We start from the raw sequence: 24,716 nt of genomic DNA on the forward strand, positions 1-24,716 counted from the left end.
AAATTTTAGGAGTCGAGTTCACGCACATGCGCAGAATTCATTCCTATTCAAAACATTGTGCTTTTAGACCAGAATGACACCACGTTAAAACTTTTAGTGGATAATCATAATGAGAGTCTTAGACCATTCAGACGTGTTGCGGGTACGAAGCTTCGTGGCCAGATCGGCAGCACGAGCCATCTAGTTTTGCTGGTCTTCAGTTCGAGTCTCGAAACTGAGAACTTTTTAAATATATTTTTCTTTTCTTTTTTTTACATTTTTGTTAGATATTTTTATCCTTTATTCCCACATTTACTACGAACTTTTCCAAATCTTATACTACTAAAATAAAATTTTATGTCAAAATATTTCTATATTAAAGTGAAATTTTAGGAGTCGAGTTCACGCACATGCGCAGAATTCATTCCTATTCAAAACATTGTGCTTTTAGACAAGAATGACACCACGTTAAAACTTTTAGTGGATAATCATAATAAGAGTCTTAGAATATTCAGACGCGCTCCGGGTACGAAGCTTCGTGGCCAGATCGGCAGCACGAGCCATCTAGTTTTGCTGGTCTTCAGTTCGAGTCTCGAAACTAAGAACTTTTTAAATATATTTTTCTTTTCTTTTTTTTATTTTTTTTAGATATTTTTATCCTTTATTCCCACACTTACTACGAACTTTTCCAAATCTAATACTACTAAAATAAAATTTTATGTCAAAATATTTCTATATTCAAGAGAAATTTTAGGAGTCTAGTTCACGCACATGCGCAGAATTCATTCCTATTCAAAACATTTTGCTTTTAGACCAGAATGACACCACGTTAAAACTTTTAGTGGATAATCATAATGAGAGTCTTAGACCATTCAGACGCGTTGCGGGTACGATGCTTCGAGGACAGACCGGCAGCACGAGCCATCTAGTTTTGCTGGTCTTCAGTTCGAGTCTCGAAACTGAGAACTTTTTAAATAGATTTTTCTTTTCTTTTTTTTACATTTTTTTTAGATATTTTAATCCTTTATTCCCACACTTACTACGAACTTTTCCAAATCTTATAATACTAAAATAAAATTTTATGTCAAAATATTTCTATATTCAAGAGAAATTTTAGGAGTCGAGTTCACGCACATGCGCAGAATTTATTCCTATTCAAAACATTGTGCTTTTAGACCAGAATGACACCACGTTAAAACTTTTAGTGGATAATCATAATGAGAGTCTTAGACCATTCAGACGCGTTGCGGGTACGAAGCTTCGTGGCCAAATCGGTAGCACGAGCCATCTAGTTTTGCTGGTCTTCAGTTCGAGTCTCGAAACTGAGAACTTTTTAAATATATTTTTCTTTTCTTTTTTTTACATTTTTTTTAGATATTTTTATCCTTTATTCCCACATTTACTAAGAACTTTTCCAAATCTTATACTACTAAAATAAAATTTTATGTCAAAATATTTCTATATTCAAGAGAAATTTTAGGAGTCGAGTTCACGCACATGCGCAGAATTCATTCCTATTCAAAACATTGTGCTTTTAGACCAGAATGACACCACGTTAAAACTTTTAGTGGATAATCATGAGAGTCTTAGACCATTCAGACGCGCTGCGGGTACGAAGCTTCGTGGCCAGATCGGCAGCACGAGCCATCTAGTTTTGCTGGTCTTCAGTTCGAGTCTCGAAACTGAGAACTTTTTAAATATATTTTTCTTTTCTTTTTTTTTATTTTTTTTAGATATTTTTATCCTTTATTCCCACACTTACTACGAACTTTTCCAAATCTTATAATACTAAAATAAAATTTTATGTCAAAATATTTCTATATTAAAGAGAAATTTTAGGAGTCGAGTTCACGCACATGCGCAGAATTCATTCCTATTCAAAACATTGTGCTTTTAGACCAGAATGACACCACGTTAAAACTTTTAGTGGATAATCATAATGAGAGTCTTAGACCATTCAGACGCGCTGCGGGTACGAAGCTTCGTGGCCAGATCGGCAGCACGAGCCATCTAGTTTTGCTGGTCTTCAGTTCGAGTCTCGAAACTGAGAACTTTTTCAATATATTTTTCTTTTCTTTTTTTTACGTTTTTTTTAGATATTTTTATCCTTTATTCCCACACTTACTACGAACGTTTCCAAATCTTATACTACTAAAATAAAATTTTATATCAAAATATTTCTATATTCAAGAGAAATTTTAGAAGTCGAGTTCACGCACATGCGCAGAATTCATTCCTATTCAAAACATTGTGCTTTTAGACCAGAATGACACCACGTTAAAACTTTTAGTGGATAATCATAATGAGAGTCTTAGACCATTCAGACGCGCTGCGGGTACGATGCTTCGTGGCCAGACCGGCAGCCCGAGCCATATAGTTTTGCTGGTCTTCAATTCGAGTCTCGAAACTGAGAACTTTTTAAATATATTTTCTTTTCTTTTTTTTACATTTTTTTAGATATTTTTATCCTTTATTCCCACACTTACTACGAACTTTTAAAAATCTTATACTAGTAAAATAAAATTTTATGTCAAAATATTTCTATATTCAAGAGAAATTTTAGGAGTTGAGTTCACGCACATGCGCAGAATTCATTCCTATTCAAACATTGTGCTTTTAGACCAGAATGACACCACGTTAAAACTTTTAGTGGATAATCATAATGAGAGTCTTAGACCATTCAGACGCGTTGCGGGTACGAAGCTTCGTGGCCAGATCGGCAGCACGAGCCATCTAGTTTTGCTGGTCTTCAGTTCGAGTCTCGAAACTGAGAACTTTTTAAATATATTTTTCTTTTCTTTTTTTTACATTTTTGTTAGATATTTTTATCCTTTATTCCCACATTTACTACGAACTTTTCCAAATCTTATACTACTAAAATAAAATTTTATGTCAAAATATTTCTATATTAAAGAGAAATTTTAGGAGTCGAGTTCACGCACATGCGCAGAATTCATTCCTATTCAAAACATTGTGCTTTTAGACCAGAATGACACCACGTTAAAACTTTTAGTGGATAATCATAATGAGAGTCTTAGACCATTCAGACGCGTTGCGGGTACGAAGCTTCGTGGCCAGATCGGCAGCACGAGCCATCTAGTTTTGCTGGTCTTCAGTTCGAGTCTCGTACTGAGAACTTTTTAAATATATTTTTCTTTTCTTTTTTTTACATTTTTGTTAGATATTTTTATCCTTTATTCCCACATTTACTACGAACTTTTCCAAATCTTATACTACTAAAATAAAATTTTATGTCAAAATATTTCTATATTAAAGAGAAATTTTAGGAGTCGAGTTCACGCACATGCGCAGAATTCATTCCTATTCAAAACATTGTGCTTTTAGACCAGAATGACACCACGTTAAAACTTTTAGTGGATAATCATTATGAGAGTCTTAGACCATTCAGACGCTCTGCGGGTACGAAGCTTCGTGGCAAGATCGGCAGCACGAGCCATCTAGTATTGCTGGTCTTCAGTTCGATTCTCGAAACTGAGAACTTTTTAAATATATTTTTCTTTTCTTTTTTTTTATTTTTTTTAGATATTTTTATCCTTTATTCCCACACTTACTGCGAACTTTTCCAAATCTTATACTACTAAAATAAAATTTTATGTCAAAATATTTCTATATTAAAGTGAAATTTTAGGAGTCGAGTTCACGCACATGCGCAGAATTCATTCCTATTCAAAACATTGTGCTTTTAGACCAGAATGACACCACGTTAAAACTTTTAGTGGATAATCATAATGAGAGTCTTAGACCATTCAGACGCGTTGCGGGTACGAAGCTTCGTGGCCAGATCGGCAGCACGAGCCATCTAGTTTTGCTGGTCTTCAGTTCGAGTCTCGAAACTGAGAACTTTTTAAATATATTTTTCTTTTCTTTTTTTTACATTTTTGTTAGATATTTTTATCCTTTATTCCCACACTTACTGCGAACTTTTCCAAATCTTATACTACTAAAATAAAATTTTATGTCAAAATATTTCTATATTAAAGTGAAATTTTAGGAGTCGAGTTCACGCACATGCGCAGAATTCATTCCTATTCAAAACATTGTGCTTTTAGACCAGAATGACACCACGTTAAAACTTTTAGTGGATAATCATAATGAGAGTCTTAGACCATTCAGACGCGTTGCGGGTACGAAGCTTCGTGGCCAGATCGGCAGCACGAGCCATCTAGTTTTGCTGGTCTTCAGTTCGAGTCTCGAAACTGAGAACTTTTTAAATATATTTTTCTTTTCTTTTTTTTACATTTTTGTTAGATATTTTTATCCTTTATTCCCACATTTACTACGAACTTTTCCAAATCTTATACTACTAAAATAAAATTTTATGTCAAAATATTTCTATATTAAAGAGAAATTTTAGGAGTCGAGTTCACGCACATGCGCAGAATTCATTCCTATTCAAAACATTGTGCTTTTAGACCAGAATGACACCACGTTAAAACTTTTAGTGGATAATCATGAGAGTCTTAGACCATTCAGACGCGCTGCGGGTACGAAGCTTCGTGGCCAGATCGGCAGCACGAGCCATCTAGTTTTGCTGGTCTTCAGTTCGAGTCTCGAAACTGAGAACTTTTTAAATATATTTTTCTTTTCTTTTTTTTTATTTTTTTTAGATATTTTTATCCTTTATTCCCACACTTACTACGAACTTTTCCAAATCTTATAATACTAAAATAAAATTTTATGTCAAAATATTTCTATATTAAAGAGAAATTTTAGGAGTCGAGTTCACGCACATGCGCAGAATTCATTCCTATTCAAAACATTGTGCTTTTAGACCAGAATGACACCACGTTAAAACTTTTAGTGGATAATCATAATGAGAGTCTTAGACCATTCAGACGCGCTGCGGGTACGAAGCTTCGTGGCCAGATCGGCAGCACGAGCCATCTAGTTTTGCTGGTCTTCAGTTCGAGTCTCGAAACTGAGAACTTTTTCAATATATTTTTCTTTTCTTTTTTTTACGTTTTTTTTAGATATTTTTATCCTTTATTCCCACACTTACTACGAACGTTTCCAAATCTTATACTACTAAAATAAAATTTTATATCAAAATATTTCTATATTCAAGAGAAATTTTAGAAGTCGAGTTCACGCACATGCGCAGAATTCATTCCTATTCAAAACATTGTGCTTTTAGACCAGAATGACACCACGTTAAAACTTTTAGTGGATAATCATAATGAGAGTCTTAGACCATTCAGACGCGCTGCGGGTACGATGCTTCGTGGCCAGACCGGCAGCCCGAGCCATATAGTTTTGCTGGTCTTCAATTCGAGTCTCGAAACTGAGAACTTTTTAAATATATTTTCTTTTCTTTTTTTTACATTTTTTTAGATATTTTTATCCTTTATTCCCACACTTACTACGAACTTTTAAAAATCTTATACTAGTAAAATAAAATTTTATGTCAAAATATTTCTATATTCAAGAGAAATTTTAGGAGTTGAGTTCACGCACATGCGCAGAATTCATTCCTATTCAAACATTGTGCTTTTAGACCAGAATGACACCACGTTAAAACTTTTAGTGGATAATCATAATGAGAGTCTTAGACCATTCAGACGCGTTGCGGGTACGAAGCTTCGTGGCCAGATCGGCAGCACGAGCCATCTAGTTTTGCTGGTCTTCAGTTCGAGTCTCGAAACTGAGAACTTTTTAAATATATTTTTCTTTTCTTTTTTTTACATTTTTGTTAGATATTTTTATCCTTTATTCCCACATTTACTACGAACTTTTCCAAATCTTATACTACTAAAATAAAATTTTATGTCAAAATATTTCTATATTAAAGAGAAATTTTAGGAGTCGAGTTCACGCACATGCGCAGAATTCATTCCTATTCAAAACATTGTGCTTTTAGACCAGAATGACACCACGTTAAAACTTTTAGTGGATAATCATAATGAGAGTCTTAGACCATTCAGACGCGTTGCGGGTACGAAGCTTCGTGGCCAGATCGGCAGCACGAGCCATCTAGTTTTGCTGGTCTTCAGTTCGAGTCTCGAAACTGAGAACTTTTTAAATATATTTTTCTTTTCTTTTTTTTACATTTTTGTTAGATATTTTTATCCTTTATTCCCACATTTACTACGAACTTTTCCAAATCTTATACTACTAAAATAAAATTTTATGTCAAAATATTTCTATATTAAAGAGAAATTTTAGGAGTCGAGTTCACGCACATGCGCAGAATTCATTCCTATTCAAAACATTGTGCTTTTAGACCAGAATGACACCACGTTAAAACTTTTAGTGGATAATCATTATGAGAGTCTTAGACCATTCAGACGCTCTGCGGGTACGAAGCTTCGTGGCAAGATCGGCAGCACGAGCCATCTAGTATTGCTGGTCTTCAGTTCGATTCTCGAAACTGAGAACTTTTTAAATATATTTTTCTTTTCTTTTTTTTTATTTTTTTTAGATATTTTTATCCTTTATTCCCACACTTACTGCGAACTTTTCCAAATCTTATACTACTAAAATAAAATTTTATGTCAAAATATTTCTATATTAAAGTGAAATTTTAGGAGTCGAGTTCACGCACATGCGCAGAATTCATTCCTATTCAAAACATTGTGCTTTTAGACCAGAATGACACCACGTTAAAACTTTTAGTGGATAATCATAATGAGAGTCTTAGACCATTCAGACGCGTTGCGGGTACGAAGCTTCGTGGCCAGATCGGCAGCACGAGCCATCTAGTTTTGCTGGTCTTCAGTTCGAGTCTCGAAACTGAGAACTTTTTAAATATATTTTTCTTTTCTTTTTTTTACATTTTTGTTAGATATTTTTATCCTTTATTCCCACATTTACTACGAACTTTTCCAAATCTTATACTACTAAAATAAAATTTTATGTCAAAATATTTCTATATTAAAGAGAAATTTTAGGAGTCGAGTTCACGCACATGCGCAGAATTCATTCCTATTCAAAACATTGTGCTTTTAGACCAGAATGACACCACGTTAAAACTTTTAGTGGATAATCATTATGAGAGTCTTAGACCATTCAGACGCTCTGCGGGTACGAAGCTTCGTGGCAAGATCGGCAGCACGAGCCATCTAGTATTGCTGGTCTTCAGTTCGATTCTCGAAACTGAGAACTTTTTAAATATATTTTTCTTTTCTTTTTTTTTATTTTTTTTAGATATTTTTATCCTTTATTCCCACACTTACTACGAACTTTTCAAAATCTTATACTACTAAAATAAAATTTTGTGTCAAAATATTTCTACATTCAAGAGAAATTTTAGGAGTCGAGTTCACGCACATGCGCAGAATTCATTCCTATTCAAAACATTGTGCTTTTAGACCAGAATGACACCACGTTAAAACTTTTAGTGGATAATCGTAATGAGAGTCTTAGACCATTCAGACTCGCTGCGGGTACGAAGCTTCGTGGCCAGATCGGCAGCACGAGCCATCTAGTTTTGCTGGTCTCCAGTTCGAGTCTCGAAACTGAGAACTTTTTCGATATATTTTTCTTTTCTTTTTTTTAAATTTTTTATATATTTTTATCCTTTATTCCCACACTTACTACGAACTTTTCCAAATCTTATACTACTAAAATAAAATTTTATGTCAAAATATTTCTATATTTAAGAGAAATTTTAGGAGTCGAGTTCACGCACATGCGCAGAATTCATTCCTATTCAAAACATTGTGCTTTTAGACCAGAATGACACCACGTTAAAACTTTTAGTGGATAATCATAATGAGAGTGTTAGACCATTCAGACGCGCTGCGGGTACGAAGCTTCGTGGCCAGATCGGCAGCACGAGCCATCTAGTTTTGCTGGTCTTCAGTTCGAGTCTCGAAACTGAGAACTTTTTCAATATATTTTTCTTTTCTTTTTTTTACGTTTTTTTTAGATATTTTTATCCTTTATTCCCACACTTACTACGAACTTTTCCAAATCTTATACTACTAAAATAAAATTTTATATGAAAATATTTCTATATTCAAGAGAAATTTTAGGAGTCGAGTTCACGCACATGCGCAGAATTCATTCCTATTCAAAACATTGTGCTTTTAGACCAGAATGACACCACGTTAAAACTTTTAGTGGATAATCGTAATGAGAGTCTTAGACCATTCAGACGCGCTGCGGGTACGAAGCTTCGTGGCCAGATCGGCAGCACGAGCCATCTAGTTTTGCTGGTCTCCAGTTCGAGTCTCGAAACTGAGAACTTTTTCAATATATTTTTCTTTTCTTTTTTTTAAATTTTTTATATATTTTTATCCTTTATTCCCACACTTACTACGAACTTTTCCAAATCTTATACTACTAAAATAAAATTTTATGTCAAAATATTTCTATATTCAAGAGAAATTTTAGGAGTCGAGTTCACGCACATGCGCAGAATTCATTCCTATTCAAAACATTGTGCTTTTAGACCAGAATGACACCACGTTAAAACTTTTAGTGGATAATCAAAATGAGAGTGTTAGACCATTCAGACGCTCTGCGGGTACGAAGCTTCGTGTCCAGATCGGCAGCCCGAGCCATATAGTTTTGCTTGTTTTCAATTCGAGTCTCGAAACTGAGAACTTTTTAAATATATTTTCTTTTCTTTTTTTTTTACATTTTTTTAGATATTTTTATCCTTTATTCCCACACTTACTACGAACTTTTCCAAATCTTATACTACTAAAATAAAATTTTATGTCAAAATATTTCTATATTCAAGAGAAATTTTAGGAGTCGAGTTCACGCACATGCGCAGTATTCATTCCTATTCAAAACATTGTGCTTTTAGACCAGAATGACACCACGTTAAAACCTTTAGTGGATAATCATAATGAGAGTCTTAGACCATTCAGACGCGCTGCGGGTACGAAGATTCGTGGCCAGATCGGCAGCACGAGCCATCTAGTTTTGCTGGTCTTCAGTTCGAGTCTCGAAACTGAGAACTTTTTAAATATATTTTTCTTTTCTTTTTTTTACATTTTTTTAAGATATTTTTATCCTTTATTCCTTCACTTACTACGAACTTTTCCAAATCTTATACTACTAAAATAAAATTTTATGTCAAAATATTTCTATATTCAAGAGAAATTTTAGGAGTCGAGTTCACGCACATGCGCAGAATTCATTCCTATTCAAAACATTGTGCTTTTAGACCAGAATGACACCACGTTAAAACTTTTAGTGGATAATCATAATGAGAGTGTTAGACCATTCAGACGCGCTGCGGGTACGAAGCTTCGTGGCCAGGTCGGCAGCGCGAGCCATCTAGTTTTGCTGGTCTCCAGTTCGAGTCTCGAAACTGAAAACTTTTTCAATATATTTTTCTTTTCTTTTTTTTACATTTTTTTTAGATATTTTTATCCTTTATTCCCATACTTACTACGGACTTTTCAAAATCTTATACTACTAAAATAAAATTTTGTGTCAAAATATTTCTACATTCAAGAGAAATTTTAGGAGTCGAGTTCACGCACATGCGCAGAATTCATTCCTATTCAAAACATTGTGCTTTTAGACCAGAATGACACCACGTTAAAACTTTTAGTGGATAATCGTAATGAGAGTCTTAGACCATTCAGACGCGATGCGGGTACGAAGCTTCGTGGCCAGATCGGCAGCACGAGCCATCTAGTTTTGCTGGTCTCCAGTTCGAGTCTCGAAACTGAGAACTTTTTCAATATATTTTTCTTTTCTTTTTTTAACATTTTTTTTAGATATTTTTATCCTTTATTCCCATACTTACTACGAACTTTTCAAAATCTTATACTACTAAAATAAAATTTTGTGTCAAAATATTTCTACATTCAAGAGAAATTTTAGGAGTCGAGTTCACGCACATGCGCAGAATTCATTCCTATTCAAAACATTGTGCTTTTAGACCAGAATGACACCACGTTAAAACTTTTAGTGGATAATCGTAATGAGAGTCTTAGACCATTTAGACTCGCTGCGGGTACGAAGCTTCGTGGCCAGATCGGCAGCACGAGCCATCTAGTTTTGCTGGTCTCCAGTTCGAGTCTCGAAACTGAGAACTTTTTCAATATATTTTTCTTTTCTTTTTTTTAAATTTTTTATATATTTTTATCCTTTATTCCCACACTTACTACGAACTTTTCCAAATCTTATACTACTAAAATAAAATTTTATGTCAAAATATTTCTATATTCAAGATAAATGTTAGGAGTCGAGTTCACGCACATGCGCAGAATTCATTCCTATTCAAAACATTGTGCTTTTAGACCAGAAAAACACCACGTTAAAACTTTTAGTGGATAATCATAATGAGAGTCTTAGACAATTCAGACGCGCTGCGAGTAGGAAGCTTCGTGGCCAGATCGGCAGCACGAGCCATCTAATTTGCTGGTCGTCAGTTCGAGTCTCCAAACTGAGAACTTTTTAAATATATTTTTCTTTTATTTTTTTTACATTTTTTTTAGATATTTTTATCCTTTATTCCCACACTTACTACGAACTTTTCAAAATCTTATACTACTAAAATAAAATTTTATGTCAAAATATTTCTATATTCAAGAGAAATTTTAGGAGTCGAGTTCACGCACATGCGCAGAATTCATTTCTATTCAAAACATTGTGCTTTTAGACCAGAATGACACCACGTTAAAACTTTTAGTGGATAATCATAATGAGAGTCTTAGACAATTCAGACGCTCTGCGAGTAGGAAGCTTCGTGGCCAGATCGGCAGCACGAGCCATCTAATTAGCTGGTCGTCAGTTCGAGTCTCCATTTTGAGAACTTTTTAAATATATTTTTCTTTTATTTTTTTTACATTTTTTTTAGATATTTTTATCCTTTATTCCCACACTTACTACGAACTTTTCAAAATCTTATACTACTAAAATAAAATTTTGTGTCAAAATATTTCTACATTCAAGAGAAATTTTAGGAGTCGAGTTCACGCACATGCGCAGAATTCATTCCTATTCAAAACATTGTGCTTTTAGACCAGAATGACACCACGTTAAAACTTTTAGTGGATAATCGTAATGAGAGTCTTAGACCATTCAGACGCGCTGCGGGTACGAAGCTTCGTGGCCAGATCGGCAGCACGAGCCATCTAGTTTTGCTGGTCTCCAGTTCGAGTCTCGAAACTGAGAACTTTTTCAATATATTTTTCTTTTCTTTTTTTTAAATTTTTTATATATTTTTATCCTTTATTCCCACACTTACTACGAACTTTTCCAAATCTTATACTACTAAAATAAAATTTTATGTCAAAATATTTCTATATTCAAGAGAAATTTTAGGAGTCGAGTTCACGCACATGCGCAGAATTCATTCCTATTCAAAACATTGTGCTTTTAGACCAGAATGACACCACGTTAAAACTTTTAGTGGATAATCATAATGAGAGTGTTAGACCATTCAGACGCGCTGCGGGTACGAAGCTTCGTGGCCAGATCGGCAGCCCGAGCCATATAGTTTTGCTGATCTTCAATTCGAGTCTCGAAACTGAGAACTTTTTAAATATATTTTCTTTTCTTTTTTTTTACATTTTTTTAGATATTTTTATCCTTTATTCCCACACTTACTACGAACTTTTCCAAATCTTATACTACTAAAATAAAATTTTATGTCAAAATATTTCTATATTCAAGAGAAATTTTAGGAGTCGAGTTCACGCACATGCGCAGTATTCATTCCTATTCAAAACATTGTGCTTTTAGACCAGAATGACACCACGTTAAAACTTTTAGTGGATAATCGTAATGAGAGTCTTAGACTATTCAGACGCGCTGCGGGTACGAAGCTTCGTGGCCAGATCGGCAGCACGAGCCATCTAGTTTTGCTGGTCTCCAGTTCGAGTCTCGAAACTGAGAACTTTTTCAATATATTTTTCTTTTCTTTTTTTTAAATTTTTTATATATTTTTATCCTTTATTCCCACACTTACTACGAACTTTTCCAAATCTTATACTACTAAAATAAAATTTTATGTCAAAATATTTCTATATTCAAGATAAATGTTAGGAGTCGAGTTCACGCACATGCGCAGAATTCATTCCTATTCAAAACATTGTGCTTTTAGACTAGAAAAACACCACGTTAAAACTTTTAGTGGATAATCATAATGAGAGTCTTAGACAATTCAGACGCGCTGCGAGTAGGAAGCTTCGTGGCCAGATCGGCAGCACGAGCCATCTAATTTGCTGGTCGTCAGTTCGAGTCTCCAAACTGAGAACTTTTTAAATATATTTTTCTTTTATTTTTTTTACATTTTTTTTAGATATTTTTATCCTTTATTCCCACACTTACTACGAACTTTTCAAAATCTTATACTACTAAAATAAAATTTTATGTCAAAATATTTCTATATTCAAGAGAAATTTTAGGAGTTGAGTTCACGCACATGCGCAGAATTCATTCCTATTCAAACATTGTGCTTTTAGACCAGAATGACACCACGTTAAAACTTTTAGTGGATAATCATAATGAGAGTCTTAGACCATTCAGACGCGGTGCGGGTACGAAGCTTCGTGTCCAGATCGGCAGCACGAGCCATCTAGTTTTGCTGGTCTCCAGTTCGAGTCTCGAAACTGAGAACTTTTTCAATATATTTTTCTTTTTTTTTTTACATTTTTTTATATATTTTTATCCTTTATTCCCACACTTTCTACGAACTTTTCCAAATATTATACTAGTAAAATAAAATTTTATGTCAAAATATTTCTATATTCAAGATAAATGTTAGGAGTCGAGTTCACGCACATGCGCAGAATTCATTCCTATTCAAAACATTGTGCTTTTAGACCAGAAAAACACCACGTTTAAACTTTTAGTGGATAATCATAATGAGAGTCTTAGACCATTCAGACGTGTTGCGGGTACGAAGCTCCGTGGCCAGATCGGCAGCACGAGCCATCTAGTTTTGCTGGTCTTCAGTTCGAGCCTCGAAACTGAGAACTTTTTAAATATATTTTTCTTTCCTTTTTTTAACATTTTTTTTAGATATTTTTATCCTTTATTCCCACACTTACTACGAACTTTTAAAAATCTTATACTAGTAAAATAAAATTTTATGTCAAAATATTTCTATATTCAAGAGAAATTTTAGGAGTTGAGTTCACGCACATGCGCAGAATTCATTCCTATTCAAACATTGTGCTTTTAGACCAGAATGACACCACGTTAAAACTTTTAGTGGATAATCATAATGAGAGTCTTAGACAATTCAGACGCTCTGCGAGTAGGAAGCTTCGTGGCCAGATCGGCAGCACGAGCCATCTAATTAGCTGGTCGTCAGTTCGAGTCTCGAAACTGAGAACTTTTTAAATATATTTTTCTTTTCTTTTTTTTACATTTTTTTTAGGTATTTTTATCCTTTAATCACGCACATGCGCAGAATTCATTCCTATTCAAAACATTGTGCTTTTAGACCAGAATGACACCACGTTAAAACTTTTAGTGGATAATCATAATGAGAGTGTTAGACCATTCAGACGCGCTGCGGGTACGAAGCTTCGTGGCCAGATCGGCAGCCCGAGCCATATAGTTTTGCTGATCTTCAATTCGAGTCTCGAAACTGAGAACTTTTTAAATATATTTTCATTTCTTTTTTTTTACATTTTTTTAGATATTTTTATCCTTTATTCCCACACTTACTACGAACTTTTCCAAATCTTATACTACTAAAATAAAATTTTATGTCAAAATATTTCTATATTCAAGAGAAATTTTAGGAGTCGAGTTCACGCACATGCGCAGTATTCATTCCTATTCAAAACATTGTGCTTTTAGACCAGAATGACACCACGTTAAAACTTTTAGTGGATAATCATAATGAGAGTCTTAGACCATTCAGACGCGCTGCGGGTACGAAGCTTCGTGGCCAGATCTCCAGCACGAGCCATCTAGTTTTGCTGGTCTTCAGTTCGAGTCTCGAAACTGAGAACTTTTTAAATATATTTTTCTTTTCTTTTTTTTTACATTTTTTAAAGATATTTTTATCCTTTATTCCTTCACTTACTACGAACTTTTCCAAATCTTATACTACTAAAATAAAATTTTATGTCAAAATATTTCTATATTCAAGAGAAATTTTAGGAGTCGAGTTCACGCACATGCGTAGAATTCATTCCTATTCAAAACATTGTGCTTTTAGACCAGAATGACACCACGTTAAAACTTTTAGTGGATAATCATAATGAGAGTGTTAGACCATTCAGACGCGCTGCGGGTACGAAGCTTCGTGGCCAGATCGGCAGCGCGAGCCATCTAGTTTTGCTGGTCTCCAGTTCGAGTCTCGAAACTGAGAACTTTTTCAATATATTTTTCTTTTCTTTTTTTTACATTTTTTTTAGATATTTTTATCCTTTATTGCCATACTTACTACGAACTTTTCAAAATCTTATACTACTAAAATAAAATTTTGTGTCAAAATATTTCTACATTCAAGAGAAATTTTAGGAGTCGAGTTCACGCACATGCGCAGAATTCATTCCTATTCAAAACATTGTGCTTTTAGACCAGAATGACACCACGTTAAAACTTTTAGTGGATAATCGTAATGAGAGTCTTAGACCATTCAGACGCGCTGCGGGTACGAAGCTTCGTGGCCAGATCGGCAGCACGAGCCATCTAGTTTTGCTGGTCTCCAGTTCGAGTCTCGAAACTGAGAACTTTTTCAATATATTTTTCTTTTCTTTTTTTTAAATTTTTTATATATTTTTATCCTTTATTCCCACACTTACTACGAACTTTTCCAAATCGTATACTACTAAAATAAAATTTTATGTCAAAATATTTCTATATTCAAGAGAAATTTTAGGAGTCGAGTTCACGCACATGCGCAGAATTCATTCCTATTCAAAACATTGTGCTTTTAGACCAGAATAACACCACGTTAAAACTTTTAGTGGATAATCCTAATGAGAGTGTTAGACCATTCAGACGCGCTGCGGGTACGAAGCTTCGTGGCCAGATCGGCAGCGCGAGCCATCTAGTTTTGCTGGTCTCCAGTTCGAGTCTCGAAACTGAGAACTTTTTAAATATATTTTTCTTTTCTTTTTTTTACATTTTTTTTAGATATTTTTATCCTTTATTCCCATACTTACTACGAACTTTTCAAAATCTTATACTACTAAAATAAAATTTTGTGTCAAAATATTTCTACATTCAAGAGAAATTTTAGGAGTCGAGTTCACGCACATGCGCAGAATTCATTCCTATTCAAAACATTGTGCTTTTAGACCAGAATGACACCACGTTAAAACTTTTAGTGGATAATCGTAATGAGAGTCTTAGACCATTCAGACGTGCTGCGGGTACGAAGCTTCGTGGCCAGATCGGCAGCACGAGCCATCTAGTTTTGCTGGTCTCCAGTTCGAGTCTCGAAACTGAGAACTTTTTCAATATATTTTTTTTCTTTTTTTTAAATTTTTTATATATTTTTATCCTTTATTCCCACACTTACTACGAACTTTTCCAAATCTTATACTACTAAAATAAAATTTTATGTCAAAATATTTCTATATTCAAGAGAAATTTTAGGAGTCGAGTTCACGCACATGCGCAGAATTCATTCCTATTCAAAACATTGTGCTTTTAGACCAGAATGACACCACGTTAAAACTTTTAGTGGATAATCATAATGAGAGTCTTAGACCATTCAGACGCGGTGCGGGTACGAAGCTTCGTGGCCAGATCGGCAGCACGAGCCATCTAGTTTTGCTGGTCTTCAGTTCGAGTCTCGAAACTGAGAACTTTTTAAATATATTTTTCTTTCCTTTTTTAACATTTTTTTTAGATATTTTTATCCTTTATTCCCACACTTACTACGAACTTTTAAAAATCTTATACTAGTGAAATAAAATTTTATGTCAAAATATTTCTATATTCAAGAGAAATTTTAGGAGTTGAGTTCACGCACATGCGCAGAATTCATTCCTATTCAAACATTGTGCTTTTAGACCAGAATGACACCACGTTAAAACTTTTAGTGGATAATCATAATGAGAGTCTTAGACAATTCAGACGCGCTGCGAGTAGGAAGCTTCGTGGCCAGATCGGCAGCACGAGCCATCTAATTTGCTGGTCGTCAGTTCGAGTCTCCAAACTGAGAACTTTTTAAATATATTTTTCTTTTATTTTTTTTACATTTTTTTTAGATATTTTTATCCTTTATTCCCACACTTACTACGAACTTTTCAAAATCTTATACTACAAAAATAAAATTTTGTGTCAAAATATTTCTACATTCAAGAGAAATTTTAGGAGTTGAGTTCACGCACATGCGCAGAATTCATTCCTATTCAAACCTTGTGCTTTTAGACCAGAATGACACCACGTTAAAACTTTTAGTGGATAATCATAATGAGAGTCTTAGACAATTCAGACGCGCTGCGAGTAGGAAGCTTCGTGGCCAGATCGGCAGCACGAGCCATCTAATTTGCTGGTCGTCAGTTCGAGTCTCCAAACTGAGAACTTTTTAAATATATTTTTCTTTTATTTTTTTTACATTTTTTTTAGATATTTTTATCCTTTATTCCCACACTTACTACGAACTTTTCAAAATCTTATACTACTAAAATAAAATTTTGTGTCAAAATATATCTACATTCAAGAGAAATTTTAGGAGTCGACTTCACGCACATGCGCAGAATTCATTCCTATTCAAAACATTGTGCTTTTAGACCAGAATGACACCACGTTAAAACTTTTAGTGGATAATCGTAATGAGAGTCTTAGACCATTCAGACGCGCTGCGGGTACGAAGCTTCGTGGCCAGATCGGCAGCACGAGCCGTCTAGTTTTGCTGGTCTTCAGTTCGAGTTTCGAAACTGAGAACTTTTTCAATATATTTTTCTTTTCTTTTTTTTAAATTTTTTTATATATTTTTATCCTTTATTCCCACACTTACTACGAACTTTTCCAAATCTTATACTACTAAAATAAAATTTTATGTCAAAATATTTCTATATTCAAGAGAAATTTTAGGAGTCGAGTTCGCGCACATGCGCAGAATTCATTCCTATTCAAAACATTGTGCTTTTAGACCAGAATGACACCACGTTAAAACTTTTAGTGGATAATCATAATGAGAGTCTTAGACCATTCAGACGCGCTGCGGGTACGAAGCATCGTGGCCATATCGGCAGCACGAGCCGTCTAGTTTTGCTGGTCTTCAGTTCGAGTCCCGAAACTGAGATCTTTTTAAATATATTTTTCTTTTCTTTTTTTTACGTTTTTTTTAGATATTTTTATCCTTTATTCCCACACTTACTACGAACTTTTCCAAATCTTATACTACTAAAATAAAATTTTGTGTCAAAATATTTCTACATTCAAGAGAAATTTTAGGAGTTGAGTTCACGCACATGCGCAGAATTCATTCCTATTCAAACATTGTGCTTTTAGACCAGAATGACACCACGTTAAAACTTTTAGTGGATAATCATAATGAGAGTCTTAGACAATTCAGACGCGCTGCGAGTAGGAAGCTTCGTGGCCAGATCGGCAGCACGAGCCATCTAATTTGCTGGTCGTCAGTTCGAGTCTCCAAACTGAGAACTTTTTAAATATATTTTTCTTTTATTTTTTTTACATTTTTTTTAGATATTTTTATCCTTTATTCCCACACTTACTACGAACTTTTCAAAATCTTATACTACTAAAATAAAATTTTGTGTCAAAATATATCTACATTCAAGAGAAATTTTAGGAGTCGACTTCACGCACATGCGCAGAATTCATTCCTATTCAAAACATTGTGCTTTTAGACCAGAATGACACCACTTTAAAACTTTTAGTGGATAATCGTAATGAGAGTCTTAGACCATTCAGACGCGCTGCGGGTACGAAGCTTCGTGGCCAGATCGGCAGCACGAGCCATCTAGTTTTGCTGGTCTTCAGTTCGAGTTTCGAAACTGAGAACTTTTTCAATATATTTTTCTTTTCTTTTTTTTAAATTTTTTTATATATTTTTATCCTTTATTCCCACACTTACTACGAACTTTTCCAAATCTTATACTACTAAAATAAAATTTTATGTCAAAATATTTCTATATTCAAGAGAAATTTTAGGAGTCGAGTTCACGCACATGCTCAGAATTCATTCCTATTCAAAACATTGTGCTTTTAGACCAGAATGACACCACGTTAAAACTTTTAGTGGATAATCATAATGAGAGTCTTAGACCATTCAGACGCGCTGCGGGTACGAAGCATCGTGGCCATATCGGCAGCACGAGCCGTCTAGTTTTGCTGGTCTTCAGTTCGAGTCCCGAAACTGAGATCTTTTTAAATATATTTTTCTTTTCTTTTTTTTACGTTTTTTTTAGATATTTTTATCCTTTATTCCCACACTTACTACGAACTTTTCCAAATCTTATACTACTAAAATAAAATTTTATGTCAAAATATTTCTATATTCAAGAGAAATTTTAGGAGTCGACTTCACGCACATGCGCAGAATTCATTCCTATTCAAAACATTGTGCTTTTAGACCAGAATGGCACCACGTTAAAACTTTTAGTGGATAATCATAATGAGAGTCTTAGACCATTCAGACGCGCTGCGGGTACGAAGCTTCGTGGATAGATCGGCAGCACGAGCCATCTAGTTTTGCTGGTCTTCAGTTCGAGTCTCAAAACTGAGAACTTTTTCAATATATTTTTCTTTTCTTTTTTTTAAGTTTTTTTTAGATATTTTTATCCTTTATTCCCACACTTACTACGAACTTTTCCAAATCTTATACTACTAAAATAAAATTTTATGTCAAAATATTTCTATATTCAAGAGAAATTTTAGGAGTCGAGTTCACGCACATGCGCAGAATTCATTCCTATTCAAAACATTGTGCTTTTAGACCAGAATGACACCACGTTAAAACTTTTAGTGGATAATCATAATGAGAGTGTTAGACCATTCAGACGCGCTGCGGGTACGAAGCTTCGTGGCCAGATCGGCAGCCCGAGCCATATAGTTTTGCTGGTCTTCAATTCGAGTCTCGAAACTGAGAACTTTTTAAATATATTTTCTTTTCTTTTTTTTACATTTTTTTAGATATTTTTATCCTTTATTCCCACACTTACTACGAACTTTTCCAAATCTTATACTACTAAAATAAAATTTTATGTCAAAATATTTCTATATTCAAGAGAAATTTTAGGAGTCGAGTTCACGCACATGCGCAGTATTCATTCCTATTCAAAACATTGTGCTTTTAGACCAGAATGACACCACGTTAAAACTTTTAGTGGATAATCATAATGAGAGTCTTAGACCATTCAGACGCGCTGCGGGTACGAAGCTTCGTGGCCAGATCGGCAGCACGAGAAATCTAGTTTTGCTGGTCTTCAGTTCGAGTCTCGAAACTGAGAACTTTTTAAATATATTTTTCTTTTCTTTTTTTTACATTTTTTTAAGATATTTTTATCCTTTATTCATTCACTTACTACGAACTTTTCCAAATCATATACTACTAAAATAAAATTTTATGTCAAAATATTTCTATATTCAAGAGAAATTTTAGGAGTCGAGTTCACGCACATGCGCAGAATTCATTCCTATTCAAAACATTGTGCTTTTAGACCAGAATGACACCACGTTAAAACTTTTAGTGGATAATCGTAATGAGAGTCTTAGACCATTCAGACGCGCTGCGGGTACGAAGCTTCGTGGCCAGATCGGCAGCACGAGCCATCTAGTTTTGCTGGTCTCCAGTTCGAGTCTCGAAACTGAGAACTTTTTCAATATATTTTTCTTTTCTTTTTTTTAAATTTTTTATATATTTTTATCCTTTATTCCCACACTTACTACGAACTTTTCCAAATCTTATACTACTAAAATAAAATTTTATGTCAAAATATTTCTATATTCAAGAGAAATTTTAGGAGTCGAGTTCACGCACATGCGCAGAATTCATTCCTATTCAAAACATTGTGCGTTTAGACCAGAATGACACCACGTTAAAACTTTTAGTGGATAATCGTAATGAGAGTCTTAGACCATTCAGACGCGCTGCGGGTACGAAGCTTCGTGGCCAGATCTGCAGCACGAGCCATCTAGTTTTGCTGGTCTCCAGTTCGAGTCTCGAAACTGAGAACTTTTTCAATATTTTTTTCTTTTTTTTTTACATTTTTTTATATATTTTTATCCTTTATTCCCACACTTACTACGAACTTTTCCAAATATTATACTAGTAAAATAAAATTTTATGTCAAAATATTTCTATATTCAAGAGAAATTTTAGGAGTCGAGTTCACGCACATGCGCAGAATTCATTCCTATTCAAAACATTGTGCTTTTAGACCAGAAAAACACCACGTTAAAACTTTTAGTGGATAATCATAATGAGAGTGTTAGACCATTCAGACGCGCTGCGGGTACGAAGCTTCGTGGCCAGATCGGCAGCGCGAGCCATCTAGTTTTGCTGGTCTCCAGTTCGAGTCTCGAAACTGAGAACTTTTTCAATATATTTTTCTTTTCTTTTTTTTACATTTTTTTTAGATATTTTTATCCTTTATTCCCATACTTACTACGAACTTTTCAAAATCTTATACTACTAAAATAAAATTTTGTGTCAAAATATTTCTACATTCAAGAGAAATTTTAGGAGTCGAGTTCACGCACATGCGCAGAATTCATTCCTATTCAAAACATTGTGCTTTTAGACCAGAATGACACCACGTTAAAACTTTTAGTGGATAATCGTAATGAGAGTCTTAGACCATTCAGACGCGCTGCGGGTACGAAGCTTCGTGGCCAGATCGGCAGCACGAGCCATCTAGTTTTGCTGGTCTCCAGTTCGAGTCTCGAAACTGAGAACTTTTTCAATATATTTTTCTTTTCTTTTTTTTAAATTTTTTATATATTTTTATCCTTTATTCCCACACTTACTACGAACTTTTCCAAATCTTATACTACTAAAATAAAATTTTATGTCAAAATATTTCTATATTCAAGAGAAATTTTAGGAGTCGAGTTCACGCACATGCGCCGAATTCATTCCTATTCAAAACATTGTGCTTTTAGATCAGAATGACACCACGTTAAAACTTTTAGTGGATAATCATAATGAGAGTCTTAGACCATTCAGACGCGGTGCGGGTACGAAGCTTCGTGGCCAGATCGGCAGCACGAGCCATCTAGTTTTGCTGGTCTCCAGTTCGAGTCTCGAAACTGAGAACTTTTTAAATATATTTTTCTTTTCTTTTTTTTACGTTTTTTTTAGATATTTTTATCCTTTATTCCCACTCTTACTACGAACTTTTCCAAATCTTATACTACTAAAATAAAATTTTATGTCAAAATATTTCTATATTCAAGAGAAATTTTAGGAGTCGACTTCACGCACATGCGCAGAATTCATTCCTATTCAAAACATTGTGCTTTTAGACCAGAATGGCACCACGTTAAAACTTTTAGTGGATAATCATAATGAGAGTCTTAGACCATTCAGACGCGCTTCGGGTACGAAGCTTCGTGGATAGATCGGCAGCACGAGCCATCTAGTTTTGCTGGTCTTCAGTTCGAGTCTCAAAACTGAGAACTTTTTAAATATATTTTTCTTTTCTTTTTTTTACGTTTTTTTTAGATATTTTTATCCTTTATTCCCACACTTACTACGAACTTTTCCAAATCTTATACTACTAAAATAAAATTTTATGTCAAAATATTTCTATATTCAAGAGAAATTTTAGGAGTCGAGTTCACGCACATGCGCAGAATTCATTCCTATTCAAAACATTGTGCTTTTAGACCAGAATGACACCACGTTAAAACTTTTAGTGGATAATCATAATGAGAGTCTTAGACCATTCAGACGCGGTGCGGGTACGAAGCTTCGTGGCCAGATCGGCAGCACGAGCCACCTAGTTTTGCTGGTCTTCAGTTCGAGTCTCGAAACTGACAACTTTTTCAATATATTTTTCTTTTCTTTTTTTTAAATTTTTTATATATTTTTATCCTTTATTCCCACACTTACTACGAACTTTTCCAAATCTTATACTACTAAAATAAAATTTTATGTCAAAAAATTTCTATATTCAAGAGAAATTTTAGGAGTCGAGTTCACGCACATGCGCAAAATTCATTCCTATTCAAAACATTGTGCTTTTAGACCAGAATGACACCACGTTAAAACTTTTAGTGGATAATCATAATGAGAGTGTTAGACCATTCAGACGCGCTGCGGGTACGAAGCTTCGTGGCCAGATCGGCAGCCCGAGCCATATAGTTTTGCTGGTCTTCAATTCGAGTCTCGAAACTGAGAACTTTTTAAATATATTTTCTTTTCTTTTTTTTTACATTTTTTTAGATATTTTTATCCTTTATTCCCACACTTACTACGAACTTTTCCAAATCTTATACTACTAAAATAAAATTTTATGTCAAAATATTTCTATGTTCAAGAGAAATTTTAGGAGTCGAGTTCACGCACATGCGCAGTATTCATTCCTATTCAAAACATTGTGCTTTTAGACCAGAATGACACCACGTTAAAACTTTTAGTGGATAATCATAATGAGAGTCTTAGACCATTCAGACGCGCTGCGGGTACAAAGCTTCGTGGCCAGATCGGCAGCGCGAGCCATCTAGTTTTGCTGGTCTCCACTTCGAGTCTCGAAACTGAGAACTTTTTCAATATATTTTTCTTTTCTTTTTTTTACATTTTTTTTAGATATTTTTATCCTTTATTCCCATACTTACTACGAACTTTTCCAAATCTTATACTACTAAAATAAAATTTTGTGTCAAAATATTTCTACATTCAAGAGAAATTTTAGGAGTCGAGTTCACGCACATGCGCAGAATTCATTCCTATTCAAAACATTGTGCTTTTAGACCAGAATGACACCACGTTAAAACTTTTAGTGGATAATCGTAATGAGAGTCTTAGACCATTCAGACGCGCTGCGGGTACGAAGCTTCGTGGCCAGATCGGCAGCACGAGCCATCTAGTTTTGCTGGTCTCCAGTTCGAGTCTCGAAACTGAGAACTGTTTCAATATATTTTTCTTTTCTTTTTTTTAAATTTTTTATATATTTTTATCCTTTATTCCCACACTTACTACGAACTTTTCCAAATATTATACTAGTAAAATAAAATTTTATGTCAAAATATTTCTATATTCAAGAGAAATTTTAGGGGTCGAGTTCACGCACATGCGCAGAATTCATTCCTATTCAAAACATTGTGCTTTTAGACCAGAAAGACACCACGTTAAAACTTTTAGTGGATAATCATAATGAGAGTCTTAGACCATTCAGACGTGTTGCGGGTACGAAGCTCCGTAGCCAGATCGGCAGCACGAGCCATCTAGTTTTGCTGGTCTTCAGTTCGAGTCTCGAAACTGAGAACTTTTTAAATATATTTTTCTTTCCTTTTTTTAACATTTTTTTTAGATATTTTTATCCTTTATTCCCACACTTACTACGAACTTTTAAAAATCTTATACTAGTAAAATAAAATTTTATGTCAAAATATTTCTATATTCAAGAGAAATTTTAGGAGTTGAGTTCACGCACATGCGCAGAATTCATTCCTATTCAAACATTGTGCTTTTAGACCAGAATGACACCACGTTAAAACTTTTAGTGGATAATCATAATGAGAGTCTTAGACAATTCAGACGCGCTGCGAGTAGGAAGTTTCGTGGCCAGATCAGCAGCACGAGCCATCTAATTTGCTGGTCGTCAGTTCGAGTCTCCAAACTGAGAACTTTTTCAATATATTTTTCTTTTCTTTTTTTTACATTTTTTTTAGATATTTTTATCCTTTATTCCCACACTTACTACGAACTTTTCAAAATCTTATACTACTAAAATAAAATTTTGTGTCAAAATATATCTACATTCAAGAGAAATTTTAGGAGTCGACTTCACGCACATGCGCAGAATTCATTCCTATTCAAAACATTGTGCTTTTAGACCAGAATGACACCACGTTAAAACTTTTAGTGGATAATCATAATGAGAGTCTTAGACCATTCAGACGCGCTGCGGGTACGAAGCTTCGTGGCCAAATCGGCAGCACGAGCCATCTAGTTTTGCTGGTCTTCAGTTCGAGTCTCGAAACTGAGAACTTTTTAAATATATTTTTCTTTTCTTTTTTTTACATTTTTTTTAGATATTTTTATCCTTTATTCCCACACTTACTACGAACTTTTCCAAATCTTATACTACTAAAATAAAATTTTATGTCAAAATATTTCTATATTCAAGAGAAATTTTAGGAGTCGACTTCACGCACATGCGCAGAATTCATTCCTATTCAAAACATTGTGCTTTTAGACCAGAATGGCACCACGTTAAAACTTTTAGTGGATAATCATAATGAGAGTGTTAGACCATTCAGACGCGCTGCGGGTACGAAGCTTCGTGGATAGATCGGCAGCACGAGCCATCTAGTTTTGCTGGTCTTCAGTTCGAGTCTCAAAACTGAGAACTTTTTCAATATATTTTTCTTTTCTTTTTTTTACATTTTTTTTAGATATTTTTATCCTTTATTCCCACACTTACTACGAGCTTTTCAAAATCTTATACTACTAAAATAAAATTTTGTGTCAAAATATATCTACATTCAAGAGAAATTTTAGGAGTCGACTTCACGCACATGCGCAGAATTCATTCCTATTCAAAACATTGTGCTTTTAGACCAGAATGACACCACGTTAAAACTTTTAGTGGATAATCATAATGAGAGTCTTAGACCATTCAGACGCGCTGCGGGTACGAAGCTTCGTGGCCAAATCGGCAGCACGAGCCATCTAGTTTTGCTGGTCTTCAGTT

This window comes from Argiope bruennichi, chromosome 5 (genome assembly GCF_947563725.1).
Source record: "Argiope bruennichi chromosome 5, qqArgBrue1.1, whole genome shotgun sequence".
Classification (NCBI taxonomy): domain Eukaryota; kingdom Metazoa; phylum Arthropoda; class Arachnida; order Araneae; family Araneidae; genus Argiope; species Argiope bruennichi.